The following is a 24,812-nucleotide window of genomic DNA, read 5'->3' as shown; positions in this document are numbered from 1 at the left end:
CGTCACTTTTGGAGACAATCCTAAAGGTAAAATTATCAGCATCAGCAACATTGTTAAGGAACCCTCTTTAATAATTGAAAATGTGTTGTTAGTTGAAGGGTTAAAGCGTAATCTTCTTAGCATTAGTCAAATCAGTGCTAAAGGTTTTGACATAATCTTTAAAAAGGACAAATGCTTAGTTGAAACACACACAAAAAAAAAAAAAAAAAACATGAAATACTATTCATTGCAAACCAAGTTGAGAACGTATATTGTATAAATTTTGAAAACCTAGTATCTCGAGATGTAAAATGCTTTACGGCCTTAAAAGAATCCATTTGGCTATGGAATAGGAGATTAGGACACACTAGCGTGCACCTATTATCCATGTTAGCTAGAAAGAACTTAGTTAAGGGTTTACCCAACACAAAGTTCACAAAATACGAAGTCTATGATGCTTGCCAACTTGGGAAGAAAATCAAGACGAGCTTTAAAAAGAAGCAATTGATCTCCACTGGAAGGCCCATGGAATTAATTCATTTAAAAAAAATTTGCACCCCCCCCCCCCAACTTAAGCACAAAGCCTAGAAGGAAAGCAATACGCATTTTTCATACTTGATGACTACTCGAGTTTCACCTGGGTGTTATTCTTATCCTCCATGGATGAGGTGTGTAAAATGCTCACCAACCTATGTAAGAAACTTCAAAATGAAAATGGTTATGGTGTTTTACACATAAGAATCAATATAGGTGGAGAGTTTAAAACTAAAGATGTTAAAAACTTCTGTCTTGAAAATAGAATTTGTCACAACTTTTCAGCACCACAAACACCTCATCAAAATGGAGTTGTTGAGAGAAAGAATAGATCACTCGAAGAAATTGCTAGGACTATGCTAAATGAGTATAACCTGCCTAAATACTTTTGGGCTAAAGCGGTGAACACTGCCTGTTATGTAATGAACAAAGTCTTTATTAAGGCTAATCTGAATTAAAACCCCTATAAGCTTTGGAAAGGAAAGAGACCGAACATTTCATACTTCTATGTATTTGGATTTAAATGTTTTCTCTTAAATGATAAAGGGGACCTAGGAAAATTTGATGCAAAATCAAATGAAGGAATTTTTCTAGGGTATGCTCGAAATAGCAAAGCATTTAGAGTTTACAACAAAAGAACATTATCTCTTTTAGAATCCATACACATTGTATTTAATGAAGCTAATCCATTTTATTCTAAAACTAATGATAATGATGATCTCGATATAAGAAAGTGTTTAGAAGAACTAACAACTCACGAAATCAAATATAAGAGAATTGAATCCAAAGAACCATATAATTATGACTCTCTAAAACAAGCTGAATTTCCTAAGGAATGGAAATTGGTGAAGAACCACCCTAAGGACCAAATAATTGCTGAACCATCATGAGGGGTGTCTACTAGATCTTCACTAAAGAACTTGTGTGATAATTGTGTGTACGAGGAACCTAAGATCATTAATGATGCAATCAACGATATGATGATTCATGGATGTTAGTCATCTAGGAGGAATTAAATCAATTTGAGAGGAATAAAATTTGGAAGTTAGTTCCTAGACCCAATGATCATTCTATGATTGGAACTAAATGGGTTTATAGGAATAAAAAGGATGAAAATGACATTGTTGTCCATAACAAGGCTAAATTTGTAGCATAACGTTATAATCAAGAAGAAGGCATTGATTTTGGGAAAACCTCTTCTCCTGTAGCTAGAATGGAAGCAATTCTCATGCTACTAGCTTACGCATCCCATAAAAACTTCAAACTATATCAAATGGATGTAAAAAGTGCATTCCTAAATGGCTACATAAATGAGGAAGTATATGTATCACAACCTCTTGGTTTTGAAGACTTTTATTTTCCAAACCATGCGTTTAGATTAACAAAAGCCCTAAAACATGCTCCTAGAGCATGGTATGAAAGATTGAGCGGCTTTCTGTTAGATTATGGTTTCTCGAGAGGAAAAATGGAAAGTACCCTATTTATCAACACTAAGACCGGTGATATGCTTATCATTCAAATCTATGTTGATGATATCATATTTAGTGCTACAAATGAGAATTTATGCAAATAATTTGCTACATGCATGCAAGGTGAGTTTGAGATGAGCATGATGGATAGACTAACATATTTTCTTGGTCTTCAAATAAAACAAGCTAAAAATCAAATGTTTATAGACCAATCTAAATACATAAAAGACCTACTCAAGAAGTTTGACATAGAAGGTAGAAAGGCATTAGGAACCCCAATGAGCACCTACATTAGTCTTGATAGAGATGAGCAAGGAAAATCGGTAGATGTCAATTACTACTGAGGTATAATTGGTAGTTTGCTCTACTTAACAACCAGTAGACGAAAACATTATGTTTAACGTTTGTATATGTGCTAGATTTCAAGCATCACCTAAAGAATCACACCAAATTGCTATAAAAGGAATTATAAGGTATTCGATAGGTACTATAGACTTAGAATTATGGTATCCTAAAGATACATCATTTGAAATGATCAGCTACTCTGATGTAGACTATGCCAAGTGCAAAAAGGACCGTAAGAGTACAAGTGGTACATGTCACTTCTTAGGACAATATCTAGTATCCTGGTTTTCCAAGAAATAGAATTCCATGGCATTATCTACTGTTGGGGCTGAGTATGTTACAGCAGGTAATTGTTGTGCACAAGCATTATCGATAAAGCAATAACTCAAATATTTTTATTTGGATTATGAGGTTGTACCTACAAAGTGTGACAACACTAGAACCATAAACATATCAAAAAATCCAATATCTCACTGAATAACTAAGCATATTGACATAAGACATCATTTCCTTAGAGATCATGAGCAAAAGGAAGATATCATTCTTGAATTTATGAGCATAGATGATGAATGGGCCGATATATATATTCATGAAACCTCTTTAAGAGGATCATTTTATTTTAATAAGACGTGAATTAGGCTTATTGCATACTCGAGAAATAATTTGAGAAGAATGAGCTTATTAAGTAGAGAGTTCTAGACTAAATCTAAAGTTAACTTAGAACTCTCAGCAGTTTGGCCGACTGAGGAGTATTTGTTGGGCGACCGAACCCTTACTGTGTTTGAGCTTTTAATATCTAGTATAAGTTCAAGCGACTGAATGTTTACTATCTTAAAGCTCTCTTACTTCCTGAGTTAGTTTGGGCGACTGAACAAAATGTGCGGGTGACCATATGTCGCAGATATAAAAGGTTTTTTTTTTGTAAATTAAAAAAAAAAAAAAAAAAAACCCTAACCTTTTAGAACTCTAGTCGCCCGAACCCTCTGTATCTCTCACCCAAAGCTTCATTCTTCCTTCTTCGAGCCTTCTCCCACTCATTTTCTCTCCAAAACTTCAAATCAAAGGCTAGATCTTGCTACTTTACTTTAGATTTCTCAGTTTTTCATTGCTTTAAGAATCTAAACCATGCCAAAGACAAAGCCAACAACCAACAAAAACAAGTCTTCAAGTTCAGATGACTCGGAGCAGACCACATGATTGATTTTGACTCCGGGGGCAAGGAAGATATACAACGAACACCTTCATACAATAGAACCTATTCTTGGTAAGGTTTTAGATATGAACTTCATGGAAAACTGTTGACTTTTTGAGTCTGATCCCTAGTTTTTATAATGACAAATTGCAAGTTACTTATGTGTGTACTCAGTACTTGAATAGGTCTTTCATTCAAACATACATGTTGACCTTATAGGTCATACCTAGTTTTGATAATGACAAATACTCTTGGTATTTAATGTTTTCTAAGTTTGTGTGCAGGTTCATATTGGTGAAATCAGTTGATGACACATAAAGACTTGAAGAAAACAAAGACCTAGAATAGTTATTCATTTTAATTTATATTATGCTTAATTTGGGTCTATAATAGTAATATAGGAAATGGTTTGTAATAATCTGCATATCATGCATGATAGGAACTGATAAGCTTAAGACCATAGAGTGATCTTAGGACATCCTTTGGACGACCGAACACTTGAGTTCAGTCAACCGAACTTCAAACTAGGCACCCGAACCGCGGATAGAGTGGAAAATCGCCAGGTTCAGCCAACCAAACCTTGACTCGGGCACCCAAACTTTGAAAATCACCTTTTTTTGCTGAGTCTGTTTGGGCAACCGAATCGTGGTTCGGCCACCCGAAACTCTAAAGTTGGCAAATTTTTAACCAAGGTGATTTGGAGTTAAATGGGGTTAATTTTTTAAAACATAATTAAAAAAAATTTTAAAATTACCCTTGAGTCCCCAATGATCATAATTTGCCCCTTCTCTATATATACGCCTTTATTTGCACAAACTAGTGAGGATTAGCAAAGAGGATTAAGAAAAAACTCTCTCAAATTTTCAAATCCTATTTTGTTCATACTACTCCTATACACTCTCACACGCCTATTTCTTTGATCATCCAAGTCTTGTGAGAGTGCCTTAAGAGTTTATACTCCAATTCATTTTTCTTAATACTCTCATTTGTATTGTTTGTTAATTGATTTTGATATCGAGAGTTAAGCATAAGGTTTCCCACTAATTTAATCTAATAAATCTTGTGTGGGGAAAACTTTGAGGCTTGCGGGATTTTGCATTCATATTGCAAGACACCTAAGGCTTTTATTTTGTGGTGCAAAAATATTTTTTGCAAGCTTTTTCAAACATCTCTTGTGCTAAGTATTTTGAGAAAATATTTTTGAGATTGTTTAATTACTTTTGCTAACATCTTTGAAACCCTCGGTTGATATTGAGGTGTATTGTTTATGTAACAACTTGCCTAGTTTACCTTTTTTTTTTTTCCCATAATAGCATTTAATATAGTAATCATGTACAACTGCAAAACATAATCAACCTAAACCCATGGGTGCCAGGGATATACCCAAAATATAACTATAATACCTAACAGTAGGAAACGTAATCACATACATATCATCCAACCAATTACAATACCGGAGTTCTACTAAACCTGTTATATATACAATCATCCATCAAAAGGTCAAAAGTACCCTAGGGTCTCAATCCAAAAATAAACCTAACCCTAGCTTAACAACTCACCCTTCAGACAGGGTAGCCCCATCGGTCTCTATTATTGCAGAGCTCTATTCACTCCTTTAACTAGATTTCCTAAAATTTTATATAGCTGGGGTGAGACATCTCTTAGTAAGGAAAATAAACTAATATCAGTGTGTGACAACATGAGTTTTTTCATGTTATACATAATATCAATACATACATCATATCTGGTAAAAACTGTTTATATCATACCTGAATAAAACATGATTCCTCATAACATAATATAACTCACTAAATTATTAACATGAAAATCATCTTATATAAATGTACAATACTGAAATACACCCAAGATGGATAGCTAGCTAGTGTCATGTCTTACCCCCCACATGACTAGGTTGTGAAGCCCGAAGGTGGAACCTAGCAATGGCTAGCTGACCATGCTAGATCAATCATAAGTTTGTAAGTACAAAGGGCCTGCCCCTACCTAGTCCCAGACTACTAGGGGGACTACTTCGCTCTACACTGAAGCCACATCTACTGCCATCTCCTACACTACTAGTCGTGTGGTAGAACTATCATAATTCTGAACATATAGCTACAGTACCATGCTCCTGAAATTGTACTAAGCCATGTCATCTGGGTTCTGATATCATATAATAAGTTACATATACTGAACGTAGTTGTTTTGTATTTTATAATAATAACTATCATGTACATATTTCATAAATTTTGTCTAATCATACTTGATTATGACATCTGCGCCAACATGAACATCGACATCTACGTTGGCATAATATAACATGAAACATGGCAATTGCGCCTGCATAACATAACATGAATCACGGCATCTGTGCCGGCATAACATAATATTCTAAACATAATTTTCTGTAATGTTTAATTATGTAAAATCATGATTCCTGTACTGTTTTATAATTGCCATGAAAACTATCATATCCTGCTTGATCTGGGAAAAACATTCTATTCTGATATACACATTATATGGAAATTAAACTCATGCCACATAGAAATACGGTAACCTCCTGAATGTAAAATCTGTTCCAAAATCATATTTTCTTATTAAACACGTTTAAATCATGTTCCTGTTCATAAGAGTATTTCCCAAATATAATTATATAATATACATACTTTCCTGAAATTTTATGCTGTAAAATAATAAATAATTTCATGGAAGATTCTGACTTAGTTTATCCCCTTACCTAGTTTATTGAGAAGCCCACAAAACCCCCAATTCCTACACTTGCAGTGTTCCCATCACAACGCTCTGAAATTATCATTTTCCCTAACAAAACTTCAGTATTTGCTTTCCTAACATATTCTCCTCTTAACAGAAACTCTGAATACCCAATAAAATTGAAACTAACTAACTTACCCAATTTTTGGGATGGTTTCCAAGTTAGACTAACCAACAAATCACTCTAGAAGATGTGAAGAGAATCTTCTCAGGAGTGACATGGAAGCTTCTGATCATCAAACCGACAAAGAATCGGGCCAAAAAGTTAGAGAGAAGGTGGGGAGGGTGAAATTCTAGAGAGAGAAGCTCCCCATGTAAATTTCCCTCACCACAAATTCGAGTTCCACATATTTGTAAAATCCAGACTCATCGATGAGCACTTAATCCTCATCAAAAAATTTTAGACCCTAAAACACCCCTCTCAGTAATTCCTCGTCGATGAGACTCATGTCTACGTTGATGATCCCAACAAGCTGCTTCATCGATGAATGCGATTCGCTGTGAACCCTTTTAAAATTTCATTTTTCTCCCACTTTTGTTGTTCTATTTCTATAATTCTTAGGGTCCCTACATTCTCCCCTTCTTATAAAAATTTCATCCTTGAAATTTACTATTTTAGTGATTCACCATCCATTTAAGAAAATAGGCTACTTATTTTATTACTTACCCTCACTTATGGGGGAAGAATATCATGGTTACATTCAAGATTATGGGAGATAACAAATACATAAAATAAAATTCTCCCAAAACCAAAACACTACCTACAACTGAAAATTATTACATATACTGACTAAACTACATAAAAGAAACATTAAATATCTACTTGTATTTCTTCTTGATTACTGCTATTCCCCGCTAAACAGATGTGGGCATTTTTGTCACATCTCTTCCTTGAGCTCCCAAGAAGCTTCTTCCACTGCGTGATTCCTCCATAGGACTTTTACTAATGGAATCCTCTTACTGCGCAATTCTCGTTCCTTCCTATCCAGAATTTGCATTGGAGTTTCCTCATAAGCCAAAGTATAACTGAGTTCTAACTAGGCGTAACTGATGATATAGGAGGAATCTGGAATGTATTTTCTTAACATGAAAATATGAAATACGTCGTGAATTCTAAATAATGGTAGTGGTAAGGCCAACCGATAGGCAACTGACCCTACTCTTTCAAGAATCTCAAAAGGGCAAATGTACCTAGTGCTCAACTTACCCTTCCTCCCAAACCTCATAACTCCCTTCAATGGCGCTATCTTCAAAAATACATAGTCTCCTACTTCAAATTCCAACTTTCAGCGGCGCGTAACGGCGTAGCTTTTCTGTCGACTCTGAGCTGCACTGATCCTATCTCTGATGAGCCAAACTTTATCATACACCTTCTACATAATTTCTAGTCCCAAAACTCGCCTTTCACCAATCTCATCCTAGTGAAGAGGAGATTGAATCTCTTGCCATAGAGCGCCTCATAAGGTGTCCTGCCAATGCTGGCCTGATAGTTGTTATTATATACAAACTCTACCATAGGGGTATATACTGGGTCCAACTACCCGTAAAATCCAGCACGTACGCCCACAGTATATCCTCTAATTTCTGAATCACTCTCTCAATTTAGCCATCCATCTGAGGATGAAACGGCACGCTGAAAGATAACTAAGACCTTAGAGTCTCCTAAAAGCTCCTCCAAAACCATGATGTGAAACGTGGGTCTCAGTCTGATACTGTAACCACTAGCACACCATGTAATTGTACTACCTCCTGAATATATAATTCTGCCAGTCTATCCATGGAGTAGTTGACTTTAATAGGAATGAAATAAGCGGTCTTCATCAATCTAGCAACGACCACCCAAATAGCATTTTGACCATGTAGTACCAATGGCAAACTCATCACAAAGTCCATACACACATGATCCAACTTCCACTCTAGGATGTAAAGTGGCTGCAACTGGCCCACTGGCCTTTGGTGCTTAGCTTTTACTTGCTGGCACATCAAACACTACTATACAAACTCGCCAACTTTCCTCTTCATGCCACTTCATCAATAAGACTACACAAATCCCTATACATTTTAGTACTACCTAGATGAACCGTGTATAAGGACCTATGAGCTTCCTCTAAGATCATCCTCCTAACGTCTATATCTGCAAGTATGCACAATCGGGTACAGAATCTCAAAGCCCCGTCATCAGAAATACTGAATTCCTCTCCCTATCCGTCTTGCACCTTAACTATCAGCTCTGCCAATTCTACATCATCCCTCTGAGTGATCTTAATCCTTTCCTATAGAGTAGGCTACAAAACTAGGTTGGCAATAAATGTCTGAGGGTCACTCTTTACCAACTCTTCACTGAGTCTCTCTAGATCCATTACGATCAGATTCTGAACCTCCATAGCTGCCAATACTGGTCCCACTGATTTCTTGCTCAGAGCATCAGCTACCACATTTTCCTTCCCTAGGTGGTAACTAATGGTGCAATCATAATCTTTAATAAGTTCCAACCACCTTCTTTGTCTCATGTTCAGGTCCTTTTTGAGTGAAAAAGTACTTCAAACTTTTGTGATCGGAGAAAATCTCCCATCTCTCACCGTACAAATAATGCCTCCAAATCTTTAATGCATGCACCACTATAGCCAATTCTAGATCCTAGGTAGTATAGTTCTTTTCATACTCTTTTAACTATCAGGAGGCATAAGCTACAACCCTACCATGTTGTATCAATACACAACTGAGCCCTTTCAAAGACGCGTCACTCTAAATGACATAACCATCACCTCCTGACGGAATAATCAACACTGGTGCAATGACAAGCCTCTATTTCATTTCCTGAAAGCTCTGTTCACATTTATCATCCCATTCAAACTTGGCATTCTTCCTAGTCATACGCATTAGAGGCCTTGATAATGTTGAGAATCCCTCAACAAACCAACGATAATAACCTACCAACCCCAAGAAACTCCTGATTTCCTGAACATTCTTTAGCCTAACCCAATTCATTACTGCTTCAATCTTGCTAGTATCTACCGAAATTCCATCCCTTGATATGACATGCCCCAGAAATGCCACTTTCTCCAACCAAAATTCAAATTTACTGAACTTAGCATACAATCTTTTTTCTCTGAGCATTTGAAGTACTAACCGTAAGTGTGCCTCATACTCCTCAAAACTCCTCAAATAGACTAGTACATCATTAATGAAAAACCACAAAAAACTAGTCTAAATACTAATGAAAGATTTTATTCACCGAATCCATGAATACTGCAGGAGTATTCGTCAGACCAAAATGCATAACAAGGAATTCATAATTTCTATACCTGGTCCTGAAGGCTATCTTTGAGACATCTTCTGCTTTTACTTTTACCTAGTGGTAGCCTGATCTAAGATCAATCTTATAATAGACCCGCGTACCCTGAAGCTAGTCAAATAGATCATCTATGCAGGGTAGAGGATACCTGTTCTTGATTGTCACCTTATTAATTTTCCTATAATCTATACACATCCTCAAAGACTCATCCTTCTTATTTACAAACAACATTGAAGCTCCCCACGGTGATACACTAGGTTAAATAAATCCTCTATTCAACAAGCCTTGCAACTGATCCTTTAGCTCTCCCAACTCTGCTAAAGCCATTCTGTAAGGAACTTTAGAGATTCGTGTCATCTCAGGAAGTAGATCAAAAAGGAAATCTACCTCACGATCAGGAAGCAAACTAGGTAGTTCCTCTAGAAAAACATATGAGAATTCCTTTACCATTAGTGTATTAACAAGCTTCAATTCATTTTCTGACATCTCTTTTGCAAAAGCCAAAAACCCTCGACAACCATCGAGGAGTAGTTTTCTCACTTGCATAGGTGACACTAACTGAGGTGGGGGACACACCTGCGACCCCACAAACCTAAATTCTTACTTGCTTCGTGGTCTGAAAATTACTTCTTTCAAATGACAGTCAATATTAGCATAGTTAGTTGCCATCCAATCCATACCCAGTATTACATCGAACCCATGCATGTCAAGTACAATTAAATCGGCAGGTAGCACTCTCCACTAAATTCCTATAGGATAGCCCCTGAGCACCCTACGACACTTTATCACTGAACCAGCCGATGAAGCTACTGGTATTTCTACATCTAATAACTAGGTCTCACCTCTAGACAATTTAATGAAATTCACAGACACAAAAGAATGAGCAACACCCAAATCAAATAAAACAATTGCATGGCATAAAAAAATAGTAAAGGTACCTATCACGATGTCTGTGGCCATCTCAGCGTCTCCTGGCGTCAGAGTATAAACCCTCGTTGGGGCCACATTCCTCTGCTAACCTCTACGAGGCGCTTGGTAATCTCCCCTAAATTGCCTAGGAGCGTGGGCAGTACCGATAGGTTTAGGACAATCTCATGCTAGATGCCCCAATCCTCTACAATGATAACATACACCCCTCTCGGCTTGGCATTCCCCCTGATGTATTTTTCCACATATTTGACATAAAGGGTAGGTATAAGCACCCTACACCTCACGGCCCTCAATCCGCTGCCTCTGACCTCTGCCATAATTTCCTCTCCTCCACTAACCATGACCAAAACCTTGCTGAAAGCCTGAAGGTGTGGACATTTTCCTCTCTCCCTATTCCTCCGCACCCACTCGCTCACCAGCCTCAACCAAAGCTGCTCTATCAACTAACTCAGTAAAATCCAGTATTTTTAACACCATAACTTGCCTATAAATCTCACACCTCAATTCCCTTCCAAACTTTCTTGCTTTCTTTACTTCATCAAGTATGATAAAAGGGGTGAAGTGAGACGACTCGATAAACCTCGCCGCATTCTGCTAGACCGTCAGCTGTCCCTGCTTCAAATTTAGGAACTCTTCCACTTTAACTTCTCTAACAGTAGATGGGAAATAATAATTCTTTAAATCGCTCCCATGTCATAACTATCGCTGCCATCCTCTGCTACTTCAAAAGTTTCACCGTAGTCCACCACCTCTCGGCCTCCCCTGTCAGTTTATAGGTGGCAAAAAGGACCCTCTACTCCTCCGTGCACTATAATACTACCAAAACCTTCTTGATCTCCTGCATCCAATTCTCAGCAGTTGCAGGATCAACTCCTCCTGAAAATGTCAGAGGATTCATCTTGGTAAATTTCTCTATCGTGCACCCATGGTCTATAGATGGGCCACCCTACTTTCTGGAGCTCCTAACGATCTCAACCATAACCTGCTGAGCCACACCGCATCATACCACGTTAGAATCAGCCCTGCCTTCACTCGAGGGTCCTACACTATCACTACCACTCGCATGGGCACTACCACCTCTACGGTCCATCCTAAAAAGACAATAAACATGACTTAGGGACCCTATCCTTATAACTTACGCATCTAACCAAAATCCCCTATCTTGACATCCTTGTCTTATTTCAAGGTCCAGTCCTACACTCTAAAAACACAACCCGATAATAGTTTACTATGACTTTCCTGAAATTGTCACCCTAGGAAAAAAGTAGAAACCACCACGGAAGTCCGATCTCCAAACTGCAAAAAAAAACCTTATATCCTCTTCCTATACTCTGGTATTGTTTCCGTTGCACTCTAAAGTCTACAAAACCTTGCAACCTAGGCTCTAATACCAAACTGTAAAGACTTGCCTAGTTTACCTTCCCCCCCCCCCCATAATAACATTTAATACAGTAAGCTTGTACAACTGTAAAATATAATCAACTTGGACCCATGTGTGCCAAGGATATACCCAAAATATAACTCTAATACCTAATAGCAAGAAACGTAATCACATACATATCATCCAACCAATTACAATACCAGAGTTCTACTAAACCTGTTATATATACAATCATCCATCAAAAGGTCAAAAGTACCCTAGGGTCTCAATCCAAAAATAAACCTGACCTTAGCTCAGCAACTCACCCTTCAGACAAGGTAGCCCCACCGATCTCTATTGTTGTGGAGCTCTATTCGCTCCTCTACCTAGATTTCCTGAAATGTTATATAGCTGAGGTGAGACACCTCTCAATAAGGGAAATACTCAAATATCAGTGTGTGGCAACATGAGTGTTTTCATGTTCTACATAATATCAATACATACATTATTGTTGCAAAGTCCTAGAACGCGTGTCCCCTGAGGTGGCTAAATAAAAAATGTGGTGTAAATTTTCGGGAAAAACAATAGGAATAGACTCACCACTAACCTTTTAGTGTTGTTAGAACACTTAATTACTATCCGGTTAAGGGTAGAATGTGTCTGTGTTACCAAAGTTGGGATCGGGAGTTCGATTACGCGAGGGGATGGTACAAGCACCCCCTACGCACCCATTCTTACGAACGGTGCCTAATTAATTATGAAATTATACCTAAGTAAATTTTAAAAGTCTTTTGGTTACTCCTTTTGTGAATTTACAAATACACATGCAAAATAAATAAGTAAACACACAAAAATATACGTAATATATATATATATTCCCTTAGAACCAAAAGTACGTGAAGCTCGAAAGCTCGTACCCCTCTTTGAAATCATAGGGATAAAAATCAAAAATAAATAATAAGAATATAATACTACTAAAATAATAACAAGCTAATACAAATACTAAAAATAACACGATCGAATATAGGTATACTTTAAAATAGAATAATAATAATGATGATAGTAACTAACAATTGTAATAATAATAATAATAATAATAATAATAATAATAATAATAAATAAATAAATAAATAAATAAATAAATAATAATGGTTGCAATCTTAATAATAACACTATTATTAATAATACCAATAAAGGTAATACACAATATAATAGTTACCTTTAATATTAACATACAATTAAGGATATGCGCAATACACACATGTGTAAACCATTAACTAAGGAAACAAATCAAGCTTAGGGTTAAAATATGGAAACCAATGAGAGGGCAAGGAAGTAGTGAAGTTATGGAAACAAGTTATTTCTAAAAATAAAATATACCTATTCAGTATGGTCACCAAAAATAATGTACATCCCTAAACATATAAATATTAAACATACATCATAATAACAAACATCCTAAACAAATATAACCATGAACATGTCTAATACTTACTCGTCATCAACTGCAAAATAGTGTATCCTAATATATATTCATTATTTAACATGCATAGTAAATACCCTAAAAATAAAAACCTGAATAAATATTACCACAGAAAGAAGAAAAAAAGCCTACAATAAATGAATAAATAAATTGACATAAGATATGTATATATATATATATATATATATATATATATATAGCATCTAAATCAATATTATTCTTAAAAAGGAAAACTCTTGCAATGAATTGACGTTAAATATATATACAAAACCTGAATAAGTATTATTATAAAAAGAAAGAAAATCCTGCAATAAAAAAAAAAATTGAGGTTAGATGTATACATAATACTTGAACATACATTATTATAAAAGAAAAGAAAAAAGAAAAAATCCTGCAATAACAAAGAAAAAATTAACATTAGATACATATATATAAACTCAATCATTCAAGCACAGCACATAAAATAAAAATTCAAATTTTGAATTTCAAATAGAATCAAAATGAATAAATAAATAAATAAATAAATATATATATATATATATATATATATATATATAAAATATATGTACCTATGTATGCTTAGTGTACGTGTGTGGGTGCATGTGGAGAGGGGCTCACCAGGGGCTGCCATGGATATGATGGCTGCTGGGTGGGGGGCTAGTGTGGCTGCTGTTGTGGTGAGCGATGAAGCAGGGAGGTCGGCTTAGGGGTGGTTTGGTAGCCGGACTAAGGTGGTATTGCGGTTGTGCTGCGTTGTGCTCAGTTGCAGTAGTTGTGGATGGTGACTTGGTCGTGACTAGTCTTCTCGGCCATTTGCTGGAGCCTCGTAGGGAGCCCAGGTGATGGTGGAGCTGGTGCGTGGATGCTAGAGCTTTGGTTGGTTGCAGAAAGCCAGCTAGGATATTTTGATGGTGGTTGCGGCTGTGGCATCTCTGCTGTCAATGGTCGGGGTGATCTGGCATTATGGAGGGTGCTTGGGTGAGTGGGAGTGGTTCTGTGGAGGTCAGATATTGGTTGGCCGAAGAAAGGGCAGCCGACTATGGCTGGAGGCGGCCGTGGTGATCGGTAGGAACTGTGAGGGAGTAAGAGGGAGTTCAAGAGAGGGAAGCCGAGAGATAGAAAGAGAGGGAGAGAGTAAAGGAGGACCAAATCAAAGGGAGGGAGCGGTTGGGGGAAGAAGAAAGGGAGTTGTTGGCCTTACAAGGTTTAACAGCTTATTTTGATACTAACAAACAAGTAGAACTTAACATGCTTTGTTTAACTGATGTATTTTCAGGACTCAATGATGAATGCAAGGTTAAAGAATTCATGAAAGCTTGTACTTCAAAGAAGGATGATTATATCAAAGCTTGAGGTATGGAATAAAACTTGAAGATCATGAGAGCATTGATATTAAAGAAAAGGCTTCGGGAAGAAAAGCTGAAAGAAAGATGAAGCAAGCATAAAGACCTCAAGGAATTCAAGAATTGGAAATTTGAAGGAGTTTATAGGAAATTTCATGTAAGTACTTCAAATAATTTCAATATGGATACATGAAGCACTTAGGTTAATTTATTGGACCTAAATACCTTTTAACATACTTGAAAAATATTTTTACAAGGTCAAAAATTATTTCAAAAATGTTAGAATCATTTTTGGAATGAAAAGCATCAAAAAGAGGATTTTTAAAATGCTGATAATTTTTCTACATCCGCATTGAAGTGCATTTTTCTCTATTAAACACTCTTTAGTTTAAAAAGTATTCAACATGAAAGTTGTAGGATTCTCTCTTATATTTCATTTGAATCCAAGACTATCAAATTTGGAGTTATACAGAAAAAGTTATTATCAAAAAATAGAAGGGTGCTCGAAGTTGACAACAGCATGTGTGCATGCTAGGCGATTGCCTGAACATGCTAGGCGCCTGGGTGGCTATGCTAGGCGACTAACTTAGTTTTGGCTGGCAATTTCCAGGCTACTGCCCCTGCTGTTCCTTCAAAAATAACATGGCAGGCGACTGGTGGTTTGCGGCAGGCGACTGCCACGCAGCTGTTTTGATTTTTCATATGACGATCAAATTTTTAAATGGGGTTGTTTGTGGCTCAAAATTTATGGAAACTTGGGGGATATTTCAACACACTTGGGAACCAAGTTACTTACCTTTTAAAGTCTATAAATAAGCCTCAAATATTATAGAATCATATACCAAGAATTCAAATTCAGCAAAAATTCAAAATCTCTCTCAAATTGCTCTCAAATTCTCAAGGCTCTCTCTCTTGCTCTCAACTTACATGAAGCTTACTGAGTTCTTTTTGATTTTACTCACCAAGTTTGTGCTACAATTCTAAAATCTTTCATCCATTGAAAGAATTAAATTTGTGAAACACTTCCTTGAGCTTCAAGTTATATTCCATATTGTGATTTACTTTGAAGTATATTATTGTGATGAATGTTGTACTAACCCACTCTACTATGAGAGTGTTTTCTTGTACACAAACTCTTCTCTATCTTGGTTCTTGTTTATAGACGATTAAGGGTTGTAGAATCATTGGACCAAATGAGGGAATATCGTTTGGAGAAGCGGGCTCTAGCCTAGTGAAGGAGTGTTTAAGCGTGGGGTATCGCTTGAAAAGGTTTTGTTCCACCCGTCAACGGAACAGGTTTAGTGAATCCTTTGGTGGTTTGCCAAAGGCGAGGATGTAGGCTGGTTATAAGCCGAACCTCGTAAAAATCCCCGTCTCACTCTCTCTTTCTCTTACTCTTTATTTTTAACATATTTAAATTGCGTTGATGGTTTAATTGATAATCACATATGCTACGTAATATAGAAATCAAGTAAACTGAAATTTTAATTTTGATTTGGGTTGTGGAAATCAAAAGGTAGTACGTTGGTTATACCATATCTTGCGGAAACCATACGGGAGTACGTTACTTGATTAACAACCCAAGGATAAATTAACTGAGAGTTTAGTTGAGTTCTGAATATTGAAGAAGTAGATATTGTGTTGATTGGATGTTATATTGCACATCATATTAAAGAAGCAAAACCATCAATACAAGGCTTTACATCAGCAAGCATAAATTTTCATTCACTACAGGGCTTGGTTCAAATTTGGCTAATATCAACAAACAACCATTTTGAGTTTTTATATTACATAAGTGTTGTGTATTGGCTTGGTTGTTTGCTTTCTTACTATAGTTGATTGGTTTGGTTGAATGATTAGATGTTTGTATGGTTAAGGATTAAATAAAGAAACTAAGTTCTTGAGTGTTTAACAAATTAAACAAACAAATCACGAATTGGTTAAAAGAAATAAATTAAGTTTAAGAATTCTAAAAAGGAATTAAAAGAAATTTTTAAAATCCAATTCACCCCCCCCCCCCTCTCGGGAAGCCATTCCTAATTTTAGGAGCGAAGAAAAGGGTCGCATGGAGTCTGTGAGAGTGACTAGGTTTTTTTTTATCTTTTTTCTCCGCGCTCCTCCGTTAGGGTTGCCTCTAGCTCTACTTTTATAAAGTTTTCCAAAAACCATAGTAGACAATAACAATACTAATAATAATAATAATAATAAGGTAAAAAAATAATAACAATAATAATAGTGATCATAATAGTAATAATAATAATAATAATAATAATAATAATAATAATAATAATAGTAATAATAATAATAATAATAATAATAACAATAATAATAATGATACTGAAAATAATAATAATAATAATAATAATAATAATAATAATAATAATAATAATAATAATAATAATAATAATAATAATAATAAAGTAAGGCCTTTGTTATATTTGACTCGAGCAAAAATAGGGTGTCTACAGTTGGCCCTCTTTGTAGGCTTTGGTTCTTCAATGTAACAACAGGAACTCTCCTACGTTTTTTGTACTAACAAGTCTGCAAAGATAAAAGACACCTATTTTAGCAAGGCCATACAACTCCCTATGGCTTTCAAATTAATCAAGAGTTGTTTGTTTCTACCAACGAGGGATGATTTGCACTAGATGTTAAGAATCCAGGTGGGAGTATGCAGCGTTGACTTGCTACGAATGTAAGAATCTGAGTCATAGCAGATACGATGATCCAAGGCATGAGATACAATGATGGCTTGTTGCAAATGTTAGAATCTGAGCCGTAGCAGATACGATGATCTAAGCCATGGGACACAATGATGGCTTGCTTTGAATATAAGAATCTAAGTCATAGTGGATACGATGATCTGAGCCATGAGACACAATGATGGCTTGCTGCGAATGTAAGAATCTGAGCCATAGCGGATATGATGATCTGAGCCATGGGACACAATGATGGTTTTTTACAAATGTAAAAATTTGAGCCATGGCGGATATGATGATCCGAGTCATGGGACACAATGAAGGTTTGCTTCAAATGTAAGAATCTGAGTCGTAGCAAATACAATGATCCGAGCCATGGGACACAATGATGGCTTGCTGCGAATATAAGAATCCAAGTCATAGCAGATACAATGATCCGAGCCATGGGACACAATGATGGCTTGCTGCAAATGTAAGAATCCGAGTCGTAGCGGATACGATGATCTGAGCCATGGGACACAATGGCGACTTGCTTCAAATGTAAGAATCCAAGTCATAGCGGATACGATGATCTAAGCCATAAGACACAATAATGGCGACACAATGATGGCTTGCTACGAATGTAAGAATCCAAGTCGTAGGGGATACGATGATTCGAGCCACTTCAAGCAGTAACAAGGTGTGAAACCAAAGTTTGGAAAATGGTTACTCTATTGGGGAAATGCACTTGGTTATAGGGTCCCGATTTCAATGAATGAGCCCACTTGTCCTTCGGATATACTACCCTAGTCTCAAAATAAATCAATGTGTGTTTGCAGTCACCTACCCCAGTTTCCAAGTAAATCAATGTATGCTTGGGGTAGGCTGCCCCAGTTTCAAATATTAGCACAATAGGAATTATTCAGTCAAAATGTCAAATGATCATGCAGAAGCTTATTCAACAAGACAAGTGTGAAGGGTGCTCTATTGCTATATGTATGCATGTTGCTAACTCGTGATGCCAGAATAAGTAATATGCTGCTATTTGTATGCATGTTGCTAACTTATAATGCTAGAATGTAGTGATATGCTGCTACATGTATGCATGTTGCTAACTGGGGATGCTAGAATGCAGTGATATGCTGCTACATGTATGTATGTTACTAACTTGTGATGCCATAATGCAGTGATATACTGCTATTTGTATGCATGTTGCTAACTTGTGATGCTATAATGCAGGGATATCCTGCTATTTGTATACATGTTGCTAACTTGTGATGCTGGAATGCAGTGATATGCTGCTAGTTGTATGTATGTTGCATGATATGACATGTATGCATTTTTTATTTTTATTTTTTATTTATTTTTTTTTTTTGTGCAACACATGAAATGTATAATGATGCATGAACTTCATTTTTCCAATGCGCCTGTAATCAACAACTCAATCTTTGATCCTAGCTATGTTGTCTTTGAATTGGTTCCCCTGAAAATCAACTCGAAACCTGCCCCAGTTGAATTTATCTGCCACTGACCCTGACCGTGTTTTCATATTCCAATCTTATAAGAAAGCGCTTGAATGGGTCCCACTGAAACTCAATTCTTCTTGAATAAGCAGATCTCTAAAACCTGATATGACATTTGCCCTAGTTAGATTGCTCTTTCTCCACAGGTATCTTCTTTATGGAAACTACAGGTGATTTTGAAATTCTTTGACTATCCATCCTCTTTTAACGCTTTGAAGAGTAAGAAGGTCCTTTTTTCTTTTTCTTTAATCTTGCTTTCTCTTTTTATTTTTATTTTTTTGTGTGGAACGAGGAATGATTATGCACTTATGACATCAACTTGCTAAATCAAAAGGCCACCCGCACAAAATAAATGTTTTACCATGTTTCAATGCTATCACAAGGAAAATTCATACCAGTATTCAAAAGTTATATGACATTGATGTTGATTTTCCAGACTAGATGACTATCTTTCTCTTCAACTACCCCAGTCTCATCGAGGGTCACTCATCCTTTTTTGTCTTATTCTATTGTGAAACAACTAGAAATCTCTCGTTTAACTGTTGCCTTTAGTTTAGTCAAGTTCAATCCATGTTTTGATTTCAAGATGGTCTTTAAGACTCGGGACGAAATATAGGCTTAAGGATACAGGTTTTCAAAATAAAAGGGAAACAAAAGCTCAAAAAATCCCATCTCATAATGATGTTTTATGCCCCCAGTTAGAGTCGAGGTGTTTTGCAAGATATTGACCAAACTTGTTATTTAAACAAACTTCCTACGTACCTTTTCAGGACTAGGTCATTACGCGGTTCAGACTTAAGATTGAGTCTGACAAATCATTTGAGACAAGAACATATACCAATCTGGTTAGGACTTTCATTTGGACCGTAATGTAGGCTAGGGGTATGGGTTGAAGAAGAAAAGAGTTAAATAAAGCTTAAAATCATCAATTTCATCAAAGGGTAATTTGGTCAGAGATCACATATGTAATATGTCCCTTATTTTTATTTCTTCTTCCTTTTCTTCTTCTTTCTCTTTCCTTTTCTTCTTTCATTTTTTCATCTTCTTTTTCTTCTTTTACCGCAACTTTTTATTTTCCTTTTATGAAGGAATCTTAACCTCATTTTCATTTGAACTTCATTTGGGACTGATTTTTTAAAACTACCCAACGTGGGGTGTGATGCTTTGACTGGTTAATGAAGAAATGAATTTTTCAGGCTCAAAAGGGTTTGCAAGGGATTTCTTCTTTGACTTTCTTTTTGGTAGCCAAAAAATGGCCTACCATCATTTCGGTAGTGACCATTGCCTCAAATGACTTGTCAAACGCTAGGAGACCCAAACCTAGGTTAAATTTCTAGTATACTGACTTTAAAGAAAAAGGTGGGTTGACATTCAGGCTCAAAATGGGTTAGCAAATGGTAAATCATTGCTTGGGTCCTTTTTAGGGATAATTGGTTGGCCAAAATGGTCATCTATCATTTGATCAAAACATGAGTAATGAACTGACATGAAATTGTCGGAACAACCAGCCACTTTGGTGAATCCCTTCAAGAGTACACTATTTCTTCACGCAATTTGAATTCATAGGTCGAAGACAATTATTTTATATTCCTCCACTTGCACCTCCTAGGTTAAATTTTCAAAATTAACATCTCTTTCCGGCTCATGAATACTGGCAATGTTACTTTCCCTATTCCCGCATGAAACATAAGCAAACAAAATTTGGCAAATGAATTCATGATGCAAGTGATATAATGAAATACATAATTCATTTTATTGATGAAAGAAAAATCTTCCGAGACAAAGGCGTCAAGCGATTCCAAAACAAAAATTACAATAAGGAAAACAAAAGAACATCATATGAAAAGGATTAGACAGTCAAATTTTGATACTCCAGTATTTTAGCCTCTACGGTCGATGAGTGAGACCATTGATTCAGGAATCTTCCAGATATGTTAACAACTTCCTTCCCCGTGATTGGGCAAAGGATTCTCCTGGGCTTCCGATTGCTTGTTGTCAAAAGCTAACCATCTCGCATCTCTTAATGATTGCACTTTACGCTTAAAGGTCCAGCATTGGTCAATAGTATGGCCGGGAGAGTTAGCATGGTACTCAAAATGGACCCAAGGATCATACCACTATGGAGAAAGGTTCGTAACGAGCATCCCAAGGATTGCAAATACCATTCCTCTTTCCCATAGCTGAGGAAATAATTTGGCATATGTCATGGGAATGGGGTCCACCCTTCAAAAGTTTCTGGGTACGTTTTTGTCTCATGCTCGCTGATTCTAAGGGGTTGGCATGAGCCTAAGAGCCATGAACTACGGCCTCATGCCTGTATGCACTGTTTGATTTACCGTAGGTTTAAAAACAAAGTTTCTCTTTGGCCATTGGTTCCCGCCTCTTGTGTACTGGTTCTTCCAATTAAATTGCTCCTGTATCATTTGTGCCTCTTCCTCCATCTTCCTATTGGTCCACTTTTTGCCCGGATCGGTTTCTACGCCACCATCCTTGACTAGACCTGCGTTGATGTCGACTTCAAATCTCCCTCTTATAGCCACAATATCCATAAAATCATGGGGAGTTGCTCCCTGAAGATGCATGGGGTAGGGGTCTTTTAGTGTGCTCAAGAACAAAGAAATGGCCTCTCGGTCACTTACCGGGGGGTCCACCTGGATCGACATATCCCTCCACTGACTCACTCGAAAAATGAGCAGCTCGAAAGCTATCCCAAGTATAGGAGTTACGTCGTGTAATATTAAGCCCAAGGGCTAGATCGTCTCCTCAGGGAATGCGTTTAATCTCAAATGGTACTTTTGTCCAATCGAAAATAAAAATGCACTGAACTCGGTTCACATTCGGATTTTCAAAATTTTGGAGATTTAAACAAAAACTTAAATTAAAGTCCTAAAACTAACATGCTTCAATTTAAAGAGTAAGGATGGAAACTCTAATCTACCTAAGGAAACATCAAACCACGCGCTAATTAAAAATGGTAACATTGATCATGGAATTAAAGCATGTAATGGAAACACAGACAAAATTCAAACACAGATTAAAAGACTAAAACTTTAATACAAACCAAGAACTCGAACCAAAGTTTAACTATCAATTGACTTAAATGAGAATAAAACACAATAAAAACATAAATAAAAGGAACTAAAGGAATAATAAATAAATAAAAGGAGTGAAATTAAATCCATCCAATCTAATAATAACATTAATTAAAAGAAACATAAATAAATAAATATTAAACTTCACTAAAACAAATTAAAATAACTTAACACCCATTCAAACAATCTTTCAAGATTCTAATAAGCAACTAAAGAAGAGAAAAGAAATATTGTGTTGCAATTGAAACAAAAGAAAGAGAAGAAAATAATAAAGAAGAGAGAGAGAGAGAGAGAGAGAGAGAGAGAGAGAGAGAGAGAGAGAGAGAGCACGAGAGCTCAGCCATGGCAGCAGATGCAGCTGCTGCTGATGCTACTCCGGGATCTGCTGTGCAGGAAAACTTTCGGGTACTGGCAGATTAGAGGAACTGGTCGTGGCAGCTGCTGTTGTGGAATAAGGGAGCTGCTGCAGAGGTTCTCCGGGATGCTGCTGATCTAGTGTGGTATGCTCTGGTGGCTAGAAGAAGCTGCTGCTGCCGAAGGTTCGGTAGACTTCTGGTACTCCTCGGGTGGTGGTTGGAGGTAGTTCTACTGCAGGATCTGCTAGCAGAGAGGAGGAGCAGAGGACGGCTCAGCTTCTGGTGCTCACAATGGCTGGATGGTATGCTGGTCGTGGGAGAGTTGCTCAGCTGTGCAAGAGTGGTTGCAGAGGAATGAGGGAAAGCTGAGGGACACTTGGGAAGAAGGAGATCGAGGAGGGAGACTGAGCAAGGAGCTAGGAGGATAAAAGGAAAAAAAGCAACAAAGAGGGAGAGAGCAAGAGAGAAAGAAAACACAAGGGAGAAAGAGAAGAGATAGGGGGAGAAGGGAGAAGAGTGGTGAGCAGGGCACACCCAGAATAGGGGAAAAATAAAGAATAAATAAGGGAGGAGGCTTTCCCTAACCCATGACCCGGATAGGAGACCCAACCTGAATTGTTATATTTTTTCATTTTTTTTTTTTCATTCTCTGTTCATCGCAAATATGACTCTTTTGGAGCCCGTTTCTCACAAAACTCAAAACATGAAAGTTGTAGATAATCCTTTCATATTTCTTTATAAATTTTAATCGTCTCAATCAGAGCTCGAAAAGAAAAGTTATGCATGAAATACAAAAAGGTGTTGGTTTTGGTTTTTGAGATTTTTCCTGCAACAAAAAATTACCAAAAATTCATAAATTGTGCAATAAAACTCAATAATGATAATTTTGGCACTTTATTAAAATATTGGACAAATTTTGACAATTAATTAAAAATATAAGCCATAAAGACCGAGTTAAAATGCCCAATTACGCAGTTTTCACGCGTAACCATCCACCTATAAGCATATTCTCTGAACATGGTAGTGGACTTTTTCTCCATTTCTTGCAAAGTCATTCGATCAAGTGTCATCTCCATCACATGGCGGTAGTGAGTAACAAAGGCATTGGCCAAGAAATTCCAAGTGCGGACCTGGGCCTTATCTTGCTGGTTGTACCAATGGATAGCAGACCTGGTCAAATTGCTTTGAAAACAATGCATTATTAGCTTTTCATCGTTTGAGTAAGCTGCCATCGCTTGGGAGTACATCACTAAGTGTGTTCGAGGACATCAGGTTCCATCGAACTTTTCAAAGTTTGGCATTTTGAATTTTGGCGGTAGAGTAACCTTTGGCACCAGGAAAAGGTCATTAGGATTAATGGAATCGAAAGTATTAGACCGTTCCATTGCTTTCAAGTGCTCGTCCAATACGTCACAGTGACGCTTGACCTCAGATTTGTTTATCCTTATTTCAGAAGCTACTAACGAGGAAGTTCCTGCCACTGGGAACCCTTGTGCTACTACAATAGGGATAAATGGAGGTATATTTGGTATTGGACCACCCATAACACCAGGTGGTGGGGCTAATGTTTGTCCATGATCTGGGGTGAACCCTGGAGGATGAGTGGGGTCCACATCTATTTCAGGATCAACCTACACTATTTTTCCTTTGTTCATCAGCAGCTCTAGAACCTTACTTATTTTATCATTTATTTCCTCTTGTCCCTGTTCTAGACCCAAGACTATGTTTTCTAGTTGCTCGCTCATTTCTCTTACATTTCTCCTAGTATTGTATTAATATGTAGTGGTCTCAATTATTGCTTTATGTTACTCAAACGACTTCTTTGGTTAGGAGCTGAAAACCAAAAAATTCCTTTTTGGAACCATGAATGCACAATCATGTATTGCATAAGTGAATGAATGTTTAATGTATGATCATGGGATGCAACAGTTCTTTATGCATGGATGTAACTAGCGCAATCATACATACAAACAGAGATATAAACATGCATGTAGCCTATCGTGCATGACTATGCATGAAATTATGCATGAATGCATGAATGCAATGTAACCTAAATAACCACTTTGTCAAAATTTTGGAAAAAAATTCCACTTAGTGAAAGATTTCAAAATTAAAATAACCATTGATGTGTCAAATTTTCAATTTAATTCTTCCCTTAACCATTCATTTCTTTGATGATGGTCCATGTACCTTAAATCATATAAAGGTCAGATTATGATCTGAGTTTGGGGTTGACCTAGGCTAGTCAATCCATTGAATTTATTCAATGCAGGCTTATGGACTTTAATGTGCACTTGGACCCCCAATATTTTAAAATATGGGCTTTGAGCTATTTTATGATAGGATCATACCCTAGTTTAAAAGAAGTTGGGCTTCGATTGCTTAAAAAATGTTGGCTTGAATTTTTAGGTAATAAGGCCGAGGCCCACTTTTGAAATCTAGGTTTGGCACATTTTGAAAATCA

The sequence above is a fragment of the Malania oleifera genome, chromosome 1 (genome assembly GCF_029873635.1).
Source record: "Malania oleifera isolate guangnan ecotype guangnan chromosome 1, ASM2987363v1, whole genome shotgun sequence".
In the NCBI taxonomy this organism is placed as follows: Eukaryota; Viridiplantae; Streptophyta; class Magnoliopsida; order Santalales; family Ximeniaceae; genus Malania; species Malania oleifera.
Note: the sequence above shows the minus strand (reverse complement) of the source record.